We start from the raw sequence: 13,407 nt of genomic DNA, 5'->3' as shown, positions 1-13,407 counted from the left end.
GATGGCCAGCTTTTTCAGGAGTTTGCCAAGGAAAGGAGTGATGGAAATTGGGCGCTAGTTAGAAGGGCAGGAGGGGTCCGCTGAGAGTTTCTTAAGAAGAGGGTGCACTAAGGAGTGCTTCCGGGGGGGAAGGGAAGACTCCAGTGGCAAAGGAGTGGTTGCAGAAGTCGGCCAAAGCAGGAGCCAGGGAGTCAATGTGGTCCTTGGTGGTTTTAGAGGGAGAGGGGAGAACATATTTTGACTAGACTTTCATAGATCAGACTTGTCTAGAAACCTCATCTGGGAGAACAGGGGAAAGGCAGAGAGGGAGGAAGGATGGGTGGCCACGGAAATGCCAGAGGAAGAGCGGGGAGTAGAGGGAGGAGAGGAAGAGAGAGAGAGAGGACAGGATTGCTCACCTAACATGGAAGCATGTACTAACCAAAGAAAAACAGAAAGAACTCCTGGTGGGTGAATACCTAATGCTCAAATGCAACCCATCCCTAAATATCATAACATATACTCCCAGAGTTGTTATTTATTTCACAGAACGTCATTCCCTTTCATAGTGAGTGGTTGGGGGGGGGCGGTAAAATTGTGTATACCCTTAACATATTTGGCCGTATATTAATTTCATTAACTCCCAAATAGATTGATGCAGGGGGGGGGGGGAGCTTGGAAGAACTGCAGTCTCAGGAGGAAGTGCAGTCTCGGGAGGAGAGCTCAGGGGCAATATGCTCACCTTGGAAGCAATCCAACACGGAGCAACACAGGTTCGATCCCCAGGTCCATGCTTAGAAACCTCTGGGTATTAAACGCATTATAAATAACCTATGATATCATATCATATATCATATATCAATACAAGACTTTCACCCTCTCTTCTCTTCCACCAGGAAGATACAAAATAGTAATTGAAAGTAATTTGAGTGCCTCGATTTTCCTGTTCACCCCTGACTTTTTTAATGAGAAGGTGTGTCCCTTGCTAAAAAAAAAAGATGATTCCCAATTGAACCCCTTACCAAAACTTATTATTAAACAAAAGAGATACTTGCCACCAAAAACGAATTTGATAATTGTGACCTAAAACGAATTCCCAACTGAAACCCATTCCCAAAAACTTGATTTTAAATAAAAGGTATTCTTATCTTTAAAAAGAAATTCTTTATTGTCACCACTCTTTCAACATTGTATTTAACTAAGGGGTGCCCTTGGCCCCACAAAAGAAATGTTTAAACTGCCAACTTCCCCAAAACAGGCCTTGAAGTGAAGGGGATCTGAAAAACGAAATTCCTAAACTGTCCACACTTCCTAGACCTGGCCTTTGAACAGAAGGGTACTGCATGTCATCTGAGGCTTGGGTTTTTGGGGCTGGGGGAGAAGTGCTTTGCTAAAATGAGACCTCATGTATCCAACAGTGAACGTGTGATGTATGTCTTGTTTTTAAATTAGCCCTGTGTCTATTCCTAAGCTAAATTCTGGTGAAGTCCTATTTGCCATATTATTTTACAAATCTCTGATTTAAACTGCTAGCATTTTGAGTGCGCAGGGAACTCCATATATCAACCTTTGAAGGTAAACTACTTTCCAAAAAATGAATATGGTGCGTATGTTTTGATACGGAACCTCTCAGCTAGTAGTGTTGAAGATTATGTTCTAGCATTGTGCCATACTATTAGTATTGAAATTTGACCTACAATGGGATTCATGGGAAAAGAGTTTTGACAGTGTATGTAGGCTGTGTTCCATGTTTGGGAGACAAAGGTCAATGTAGACAAAGTGTGTTTTGTAATTGAAACTGTGTTTTCTGTCACAAAGGTGATGGCGGCTGTGAATGAACAAAATTATTATTCAATGAGGTTATAATTAGTATAAATATATATTCTTTCTATACCCTGGCCCGGTTCTTGGCTCACTGTGGGAACAGGGGAAAGGGGGTGGCTAGATTTATACGGCTCTTTAAGAGTCTTTGAAAAGGCTAGCGCTAAAAGAAAACTTAAGCGAAGTATGGTAGGGCTCCCTGATTGGGGGTTTAGGGGGAGGCACCCCCTAGGTTAAGGGTGGTCTCTTATTAGCACCCTTGGAGGCGCCATCCACCAATAAGAATGCTTGGAACGCAGGCTGTATTCACCAAGGAACGCATGCATGCTCATTGGTGTCCGGTACTTTCCTTCTCCGCTCCCCTTTCACCATTTGGCACCCGTGCAGTGTCCCTAGGCTACATGGGTGTTAATGGTGACTTTTTTTCCAAAATGAAATGACCTATGAGGTGCGTCTCGGCTACAGCAGTGCTGCCCTTGGGGAAGTCTGCTGTCCATGTTGATGACCTCACAGTCATCAACATGGAAAATTGATTTCTCGGACACCCCTGCTGCTGCCGGTCTGCAACATAAAGGTACGTTTCTTCCTTTTTTTAAAAAAAAAAAAACACCATTAGCACCCGTTAATGGCGATATTAACCTTGGCGCGGGCTTCACTCAGGCTCTTAACTTGGGCTTCGCTCGGGCCCTTAACATGGGCATTGTGCCGTTACCGACAGGGTCGGCCCGCAGCCTCGATTAATGTCGCCTCAATATAAAGCTACAAACCAGCCCTGGACTAGCTTCTCCCGAATAAAATGGGGAATGTTGGCATATACGAGTGTGAGGGGAAGCAACAGTCAAACATGCAACAGCTCTGTAATGCCAAGCGATACATGCATGAAGCATTTGCACAGTACAAAATATGAAGTAATCTTTATTTAGGCAAAATAAAACGTCTCAGTGAGCGCCAGTGAACCAATTCCATGCAGCCGCTGTCAGTGGTAGTTTCTCACGTTAAACACGGTTGTTGTTAATAGTATATTAATCAGTTAGGAGTCTTAGATGAACATCAACCAGAGAGATTTGAGCAGCTGTTTGGAACCTTTTAACCCCTTCCTCTTATTCCATCTGTGTAATATTCATGAGCACTGTAATTTGTCCTGATCCCTCTGCACTGGGTGCTTTTGTTACCTGTTGAGACTCAAGCCTAGAGGCCTTTTAGTTCACAGTGGGAAAGCTGCGAGCCATCGCACCTAGCAGACACAGAGTAAGCGCAGCACCAACAGACAGGGGTGCCATTATTTATTGCTGTGCTCGGAAAGTCCTCTCCGGCCAAGCTACATTTACTTTCTGCACAATATCAAATGTTTCACTCAAAATAGCATGTATGGTTGAATGTAAGAATGGTAACTGAAACATTAGGCTGCCAATTTCCATCTAAGAGTGGAGTTGCCAGGTGCACATTTGCAAAGATAAAAAACTGGGAAGTCCGTCATCTTTTTAAAATGTGGGTTTGTGCAGTCAACGAGAATGAATGAGGAGATATTCAGCCTAATGTCAAACTCCAGATATGGTGGTGTGTTTTAACCCTTTGATGGAATATTAGAAACATTAGATATATTCCCATCCGAGGCTGAGACCTCTGTGATGCTTGAAGCAATGGTCTCTCTAGATATCCAAGCCAATCCAATTTTAGGAAAGCGACTAAGTTAGATGCCACGAAGCAGGCTTGGGAAGGTGAGAATCTGGCCTAAGTAATGCGTTTTCAGAAGCGGAATGTTATGAAGAGTGCCTGCCTGGTGGTCAAAAAAGTATCATGGAATAGCTGAATCAAACTAATTCAGAAAAACATTCTACACAGAGCATATATCCTGCCAGCTCCTGGGTTGAAGTATGTGGCAAGTAGGGTGCCTTCTTTTTATCGCATGATATGGCTGTGTCCAAAGGTAGCAGACATTTGGAAGGAGATACGCCTGCTAGGCTTGCCATCAAAACAAAGAAATGACAAGATGACCCACGAGTCTACATAGCTTATCTGCACTTCAGCAAAGAGATTGCTAGCTGTGCACTGGTCGAGAAACAGGATTCCCACACACCATCAATGGATTAGAGAGGGGGGGTGCTTGGCAAGTGCAGAACAACACATCTTCGACCAACAGAGGAAGGAAGATGAAACAGGGGGAGCCGCCATCAAATGGAGAATTAAGTTGAATCCTGTGATGTTTCCCCTGGACATGCGCCGTCTCTGATTTCCCTAATGTTCAAGAGAAATATACCATATGTGAAGCTGTTAATTGCCCTAAGATGAAGTTGCCTTTGGGGGTATATCATACTAATGGTGCCCACTACGCCTGATGTCCCTTTGCACTGTTTATTAATCACATGACTTAACAATCACACAGTTAACGTCTAGTGTCAAAATCACAGAGTCAAGTGCCACCTGTAAAGCTACAGAGGTTCGGACCGCCCTGTATGTTATATGCTGTTTTCACCTACATTCCTTGTGTATTTCTCTCCATACTAAAATGCCAATAGATTGCCAGTGTTATTCTGATCGATGCATTATTAAGCTTATTTTTGTACTCTGGAATGACATGGCAAACAGAATTCACAATAACTGTATGCAAGTTCTGGGTTATGGTGTGCCATGTATTAAAAACAATAACATACACTTAAAACAAATTATCCTTTAGTGATTCAAATCAAAATAATCCTAAAACTTCCCAACTAGCATATGACACACAATGATCATGACAAAACTTCAACCAGTTACACTCAATATGCCATCTAACACATACATCGACTGTAATATGCAAAACCATATGTTCTTTCTTTTTAAATCACTCGGTTTATTGGGCAGTCTCGTTCTTCTAGGGCATGCCTTTTCTAAAAACGTACATACGCTAAACAAGAATTCTGGAAATTATGAAGAGCTACAGAATTGTCCTACTTTATCTAAATGCCATATTCCAGACTTATTAAACACTTCTCAATATCAATCTTCTGCAGTAAGCAAACCAGTGACAAGGAAACAAGAAATGTTGCAAAGACACTACTGTGCCACACACATTCTCTGCCATTTTCATCTTTCTGTACCTTCATTACCTTCATTTAAAGGTTCCTGGCTAGTGTGTCTACACCACAATAACAGGATAGTCTGGTGCAACTCGAGCACCTAAAAATATATAGAGTTGCATCTCAGTCCAGTAAATCCGGCTGATCCGAAAGAGGAACTGAATATAACAAAGGTTTCTACTGAGCCAATCTATTGATCACCTGAAAATGTATTTCTAGACGTATTAGATTACTACATGCACTTTGTGAAAAACCTAACAATTTCTTGATACATTCATTTTCCATTGTGCAAACATTTTGAAAAGTCTAACAGCCGCACAGATCTGCCCCATAAAGAGCCACTGCAGTCGATTGCTGCTCTAATTGCCTTATTTCCATGTGAGTTATTCAATTTCATATTCCCCGAGCTATCCCAGTCCAATGATGTATTACTCTTTATAATTTGGGAGTTCCTTAGCCCATTACTATCAAAAAGTATGCCTAAATAATCAAAGCTCCTTACCTCTTCAATCCCCTCATTTTCGAAGAAAAAGTGGGCATTGTACCATTTGGCTGCCACAAGCGGGGTCTACATGTAACTTTGCTATGTTTACAGTATTACCAATCCTTTCTGTGCTCATATCTCAGGTAAAGTAACCATCTGTCTTTGCACCCCAAAAGGGGTCTTAGGACCAGAGCTGCGTCATCTGCAAATGGTAAAGTCATAGTTGCTTCTTTTTTCAGTGTAGGCACATCACCTGAATCAGTGTTACTTCCAACCATTAAAACATTAACGACAAGCCAAAACAGTGACTGGGTAAAAATATCACTCTGCCACACCCATTTTTCTAAAGGGAAGGGCAGTGTCGTTTCCCCACCCAAAGCCCAACCAACAGTTTCTGTGTTCTCTTTATATAGCTCCATTATCGGAGTCAATAAAGATTTAGGGATACTAAGAGCCTTAGAGGCTGTCCACATGTTTTGTCAAGGGACACTTTCAAAAACTGTTTTTAGGTCAATAAATGAAAGATAAAGTGACATTTTCATGACCTACATATATTTTGGGATATATTCTGAACTCTTGCCATATGCAATAACGAGGATATGCAGTGATTGGAAATTTGGATGGTGCCTGTCTTTATTTCTTTCTGGAATGGGATAATGTGCCTTTGAGGGCCAACACCATCTGGAGGTGTTTATCTCCAGAAATCCTCATATATTTTTGGATGCGTAGAAATATCTGGAATTCTTAAGTGTATGGTTCTTATCTTTTTTTGAAAGCCAGCTTGTTAGAGACTAATTATTCATTCTCTCCTAGTCAGATTTCTTGATGTGACAAAATTGTTTGCCACTACATTTTGCAAATGGCATCTATATGAGATATTGGCTTGTAATTTAAAGGATTATCTTGCCTGCCTTTTATATGGATTGGCACAACAATTCTGTAGCACCACACATCAAGTGTCAGCCTGTCACAGGGAGCAAGTGGCTGTAGGTGTCTGTGTATGTATTCATGGATGCTAGCCACTGTGGCGGTCTACTTATGGATGCGTTTGCATTTCTGATAAAAGAATGTGTATGTGCTAGGCTCGGTGGGAGGCGTGAGCTTGGATCCAGGGCAAAGCCAAATATGCATATCCCGAGTGCCCTTATGTGTGGATACCTATACATATTGGCTCTGCCAGGATGGACTTGTATTTTTACAATGACATTTCTTGAATTAGGAGCATAGCAAACATGACTGTTATATGGGGATAAAGATGTGGCCCGCAATGACATTCGTTTTTACAAAGGCATTATGGGCAAAGCAAGCATGAGTGCGTCGTTACATGGGTACAACAGCATATATTGGTGCATCCAACATGTGTTCCTATGGCACTACTATCTATGCGGCCATAGTGAACATGTGTTTTCTTGCAAGGGGATAATGGCGCTTATTGTTGAAGCTAGCACAGACATGTTTTCCTACAGTGGCATTACACACACGTTTTGGCCAATAACAAACATGATTGTGTTCTTATGTGGGGATTGTAGGGGAGGTTATGAGACACCAACAATCTCCCCCAAACCTACCAATCCGGGTTCAAACCCAGATGCAGCACGGAGACAGCAACTATACAGGTGGTTGACAACACCCTCAACCTCCTTGATGACGGCAATCCCTGCCACCTGGTTCTACTCGACCTCTTGGCCGCTTTCGACACAGTAGACCACAAGGTGCTTACAGACACCCTGATAAGCAACCTTGTCCTACGCTGGTTCAAGTTCTAACTCGCCAACCAGCAGCAGTTTATTCAGATGGACTCCTCTAGATCACCAATGCTACACATCACCTGTGGAGTCCCGCAGGGTTCCATCCTCTCCCCAGTGATCTTCAATCTATACATGGAGCCTCCGGGAGCCCTCCTAGCCACACACAACATTCACATGCACCAATACGGTGATGATACACAGCTATACCTCAAGATTGACTCCATCAAGGACATCCATAGGCTTAAAACCTGCCTCTCCCTCATCCAGCTTTGGATGTCCAGTGCATACTTGTAGGTCAACCCCACCAAGACCAAGACCGAATTCCTGCTCCTAAACACCAACACTGAACACCCAGACATACAGACCTGGCTATTAACCATGAACTCTGAAGGCTTCACACCAGGAATTAATTTCATAGGTATCAGGGTCTTAGTTTAAATAAGTTTGCGATGCTGGCCTCGTATTGGTCAATGATCACTTTTTTCCTGCTCAAAACTCCTGTGTGCAGAGCAATGTTGGAAAAAGACAATCTTAGGGCATCAACTCAAGGAGTGTCATGGGTACCTGTACACATAGCCTCTGTCAACAACTAATTACTGTGAGAATAAACACGTTGTAATGCTCCACGCTAGATGGCGGAATAGGCAAAGCATGCGGGTCTAAACAGATTCACAAGCCCTAGAAATGTATGCATTTAATTGCAGAAAAGAGTGAGCGCTTCCAGATACGCACCCATTAACCATCCCAGAAAACCACAGAGTGTTTATCATCTAATTTTGAAAGTCCTTTAAGCCCGGTAAACATCCTCCAAAGCATTGGTCTCTCTCGCCCTGGGAACAGCAAAGGTAGTTTGGCACTTAGGCATGCAGTGCAGGTTTTAAAATCTAGATATGGAGACGGCAAGTGAAGGAGCCAGCCCACATGTGAATCACGAGTTCTGCCCCCTGTGAGGACTTTACGAGTTAATTTGCAGGTGGGGGGCAGAAAAAGGCTATGTGCTTCCATTCTCCAATGCCACCGATATTTATTTCGGGAAACCATTGACACTGGCATCCCTCTTGACTCCAGCAGACAAAAAGGTCAATATAACAGTTTTAATATTGAATGTCATTTGGAACAAATAGAATGAATATTGGCTGATGATTGCCAGTCTAGCAACTATAACGGCATATAAGTAAAGGTGCAGAAAAGGAAATTATTGCACTAGACAGCTATAGCACTGCCATATATTTCGAATAAACATGTTAATTTCATAATGGCCTTCATCAGGACAGAGCCTTTTACAGACCTGCCAGGGAATTTCAATGTTCAACTAACATAAAATATATGGAAATGCAGATATTGGTAGTGGTTGCGGTTCAGAGGTCGGATTTAAGGGGCCTGGGCTTCTATTATTTGGAGAGCTTAGTAAGTACCTCCACCACGGTAATGGGTAAGGCCACACCTTAAAGAGAAAAACTCACTAGAACTTAAAAGGATGTCCTTGATTCACGCAGAAACGTAAAGTGGCCTTTGTAGACACCAGAATGTAGACACCTGGTGGCTAGTGAACTTGTGGCTCGTTGAAGAGCAGCAATCTGTCTTCTGGCAGTGTGATCCACCTTGTGGTACAGTCAGTCGGGCGAAAATAGCATTGGTTCCTGTGAGAATGGTATAGGTGGTATTTCCCCAGTGAAGTGAAACCTTTAAAAAGGGTAAACAGAGGCATAATAATAAAAATAAAATCAATATACATCTCTCCATATTGTTTGTGTTTGCCTGGGCAGGAAAACATCTATCTCACATATTTATCCTGTACTTACTATATTTTCTCATTGAATTCTGGATGACATACCTCCCTATTGTCCCAAACATTTAATTGCTCTCTTACTCTTTAATAAATGCATTTAAATCTGTCATGTGTTGGTGTTTTGATGGTGTTCTGAAGACACACAATAAAAGTGCCTTTTTCAATCGATCAGGATGAACGTGTTGAGTATTAACACCAGGAACTGTCACCATAAACTGGCATAAATCTATGGCGTGGACACATAGAAAGAGAGGCTTATCTACTTATCTCCGAATATAGTAATAGCAAGCAAAAGAAGGGTTGGAAACCTCTGTGCTGCAAAGAGCGGTTTACCTTGCAGCGATCTTGCTTTCCTTCGAAATAAAACCATTTTTCTGCTGAAATAATTTAAACCGTTGTTCGTCGTATCTGCCACAAATGTGGACTGTCCCTATGCGGTTTTTGCCATTGCTGCAGTACTACGCAATTGCCGTAGACAAAGTCATTTTCCCAAGTAATTCAAAGTTTTGCAAATACATTAGGGGTTTTAAATGGACATCCCTACAAAACCAAAATGTGACGGACGGCTTGATGCTTGTGCTTAATGCTCAGTGAAAATCTCTCTGGCAACATGGAAGCATCCTTCAAAAAAGAGAAACTATTAAAGTGAAAACTTTCAACAGTCCATTAGGTGGGCGATCCATTGCAGTGAGACCTCAACTCAAACATTTTGAGGGATCTTCTTTGCGGCCATTTAGGATCTGCATACAGATAGGAATGGTAGAGTTATCTGTTATAATTTGAATGCCTCGAAACACAGTATTCCTTGCATAGGTTATTCTATAAATCTATGTTATGTTGTTGTGCATTTGTATAGCACCGTTTATACCAATGGTATGATCTCAAAGCGCTGCAAAAGATCTGGACCTAAACTGCAGAAACCTACAGGTTACATACAGTGGTATGGCCTCCTCTAGAACAGTGGACAAGGTGCTCCTTATAGTTAATAATAAAGGAAGTAGTGAATATGCTTTTTTCACATAGGTTTATTTTTCTGCTAACATTTTCAGTGCTCGGAGTACCTCGCCAGGATGGAACCTGGGTGCTCTAACTACAGTCCTGCCTGACACTGTAAACGTGGAGGCAGCATCCTATAAAATTACAGATCTGAGGAGCAGCACATAGCTGATCTGACATACAAACACCCATCAGCAAAGAATTGGCAAAAAGGGCTTCTCAGCATTCAAATTCTCATCCTCTCCATTTCTAAGGATATCAGAATTTGATTTCTAGCAAAAACACAAATAAAGCCAATTCAAGAAGAATGTAGGGAGAAATGTATGCCAAAAATGGATCATAAGACAAAGCGAGTCAGGCCTTTTTGCCCCAACAAGAATTCCATGGTGTAACGGTTTATTGAGAGGCCACCCTCAACAGAGGGAGCTTCTTCCCTCCCCAAGCTTCACGCAATAAACAGTTAATGTTAATTCTTTTATCCAGTTATTTCTCCAATTCATCTAATACCACTTGGATCCCTCCCCCTGAGCTACCAATGAGCCAAGAACCAGGCCAGTTATATTTATTTGAATTGGATGTTAAGAAATCACACTAAAATATCAAACACCCATTTTTCTGTGGTATAACACAATAAACTTCTCTCAACATAAATAAATCACACAAGTGGGTTGGAAAGAAAATAAATCACAATTCTTTACTTTCTACAAATTTCACTTCAAGAAATAATTAAACGGATCAATAAACAAACACCGTTAAGTATGCAATGTTGTGCAATTTCGATTTTCCTGCACGCTTAGAAGGACTAGCAGTTCGGTTTACATATAGGTACAATGTATATGGCAATTATGAATTCACCCACACCTTCTTCTTTAAAATAACCCAAAGTGATTTAGCAGTTGGTTTTTTTCCGACTCCCCCCTTTGGGCCTGCGTTGGGGAAGTCAGGCATAAAAATGTGGATGATTTAAGAATTTGGAGTTTCAGACCCCATTCCATTTAAAGGACTGTTGTTGGGGAAACTGGATGGTAACAATTGGGAAGATTTGAGAATTTTAGATTTCAGACCCCCCCTTCACTTAAAGGGCTGTGTTGGGGAAGCTGGATGGTAAAAAGTGGGATGATTTGAGAATGTTGGATTTCAGACCCCCTCCACTTAAAAGCCTGTGTTGGGTTATCTGGATGGTACAAATTAGGATGATTTGAGAATTTTGGATTTAAGACCCCCTACCACTTAAGGGCCTGTGTGGGGGAAGCTGAAAAGAAAGATAGCCAAATTAAATTTACAGACTACAATTTTCAGCGCACACTGGTAATGAGCTTTGTTAATGTCTAATTTTAACAAAATCACCCCATGGGGTTCCGCCAAAGGGAATTAATTAAATTAATATTTTTAGTTAAATTGCTCTCTCACCACCACACTACCCCCGACAATAAAAAAAAGGTAAAGATTTAAGGCCAGCAGATTCACCCACCTTTTGGTTACAAAGGGCTGAAGTCTACTTGTATTGAAAATCTCTGTTTAAAGTTCAAGAAAGCCAGCTGCATTTCAGGGCCCTCTGGAGGACAGGGCAGGGATCTAGTCACTCCGCTCTCAAGGATGGTACCCAGCTCTCCACCATAGGACCCAGTCAGGTTTTTCGGCCTCCCCAGAAAGAGACAGCAGCAATAGACAGCTAAACCCAGATGTAATTTCAGCAAAATCTCCTTTTGGTGTTTCCTGGCAGCTGTCGAGTGGCAATTTTCAGCAGCTCTCTTCCCAATGATAATTTTAAGAGCTCTTTTCTTTCTCTCATAGTGCATCCACTTTACATAGCAGTGATGACACCATCAAGTTTACAATTTTGGGGAGTAACCTGCAAGAGTTCTCGCAAATAGAATTGGACAGTTACCCTTCACTCTCCTACCAAATCCATTATCTCTCTAAGGATCGGCTTAGGCGTCTGGAGCAGACATATGGCAGCTTCCATTTGCAATCCCCATTTGGTCTCATATGACATTTTTGGCGAAAATTATCTGTACATCAAAAATGTTACTAGTAACTGCCATAATATATGTATTTTCCGATTCAGCTAATCTGGCTGAATTTAATAAATGAGCTGCCGCATCTGAACCATGTTGCACGACTTTGTGTCCATTTTCTGCTTTACAAAAAGCATAATCGCTAGGAACATGCAATGTATTCCCCACATACCTAATTTTACCCCCCACCAGTTTTCCAACTATTAAATCCGGGAGATGTTAATAGCAGCCAGGAACACCTTTTAGCTCGTCATTACAATTGCGTAAGTTGCAGGTGGAGGAATTTTATATCAACAAAATCGCATGGACATTATCTAAAAATTAAACATACATGTAATCAGTGTGACTTGGGGTTTCTGGGAAAATACAACCATTGTGGCAGTCGATTTAAACAAAGGGAATCTTCATATGTTCAAATATGAGCTTCCCTTCCACCAGGCCATTTGCCACTCTGGGCCAGCCTGTGACTAGAGTTTTTTTTATCAGTCTCTTTGACGTTGGTTGTTTGAAATTGGTTGCAGCTCGTAAATACCTGGGGTGCCTCTGCCTAGAGCCATTTGTCCTGCCCCTGGGCTTGGTTTTCCAAGGCAGCAAATCTGGCAGACACTTGGTTTTCAACACCCTTAGCAGGACACACTTTATTGCAGTTGTAAATAGCTGAGGGGGATGTAAAAGCCAGGCTTGCAGTGGGGGAGTTCACTGTGAAGTTTGCCCATCACCAAGCCAAAAGGGTCTGCTTTGTGCCTAACTGAAATCTTCACGTGACCCACAGAACTTTTTTTATTTTCCCTTGTTGCTGGTATTTTGCATGTGAAGCATAATATACGTTACATCTTGTTTACACGCACCATGTCTTCCCCCACAACATCTTTATGTTGGCTGGGGAAAATGTTTCTCTTATCTTGCTTTAAAGAGCAAATACACATGCAAAGCCATTTTGGTGTCAGTGTTTAAAAACCCTGTTTTTCATGTGAAAGGGGCATTTGAATTTCCTCTGCCTTTGTGCATTGAAATGCTACTTTTCCTTTGGTAATGACAGGTGTCCCTTTTTCGCATGGCCCTTGAGTTCCGTTGGTTTGGGGGCCTTTGATTACATGCCACAAAGTACACCCTCAGTGAATTACTTTGGGCATCACCATTGTGGTCACTTGGAGGTGGGACACTCCATTCTTTACCATTTGTGACTCGCAATTTGTCTGAAGGGGAAGGTCTTCTTCCAGCCACTACACATACATGCTCTCCATGGTTCCCCCTGTCAAGCCCCCAATACAGCCACTATTCGTTCACACATTTACCCCAGGTAAATAATGGGTAACATGCACATGGAAATAATGAATGGCATGGTAGGTTCAAATGACCCAATGCAGGAATTGGCACCACACAATTGGAGCTCCCCTGAAGCACCCTATTCTGCACAGAAGACTTGCCCGATAGAGTGGGATTGAGTTTAACATGGGATTGCTTTGGGACATACACAGGTAAAGCAGCAGCTCCTCTGGGAGCCCAACCTCCTCAA

At 42.1% G+C, this 13,407-nt stretch overlaps 1 protein-coding gene across 8 annotated transcripts in view; it reads right to left on the bottom strand.

Moving 5' to 3' along the window:
* VPS13B (vacuolar protein sorting 13 homolog B) overlaps positions 1 to 13,407 on the bottom strand; it is a 3,421,660-nt gene that overhangs the window by 1,439,595 nt on the left and 1,968,658 nt on the right. The gene's annotated exons all lie outside the window — the stretch shown is intronic.

This window comes from Ambystoma mexicanum, chromosome 5q, assembly GCF_040938575.1.
Source record: "Ambystoma mexicanum isolate Mex_15411 chromosome 5q, UKY_AmexF1_1, whole genome shotgun sequence".
Taxonomy (NCBI): Eukaryota; Metazoa; Chordata; class Amphibia; order Caudata; family Ambystomatidae; genus Ambystoma; species Ambystoma mexicanum.
The sequence above is the reverse complement of the archived record's forward strand: the minus strand, read 5'-3'. Positions and strand labels throughout refer to the sequence as shown.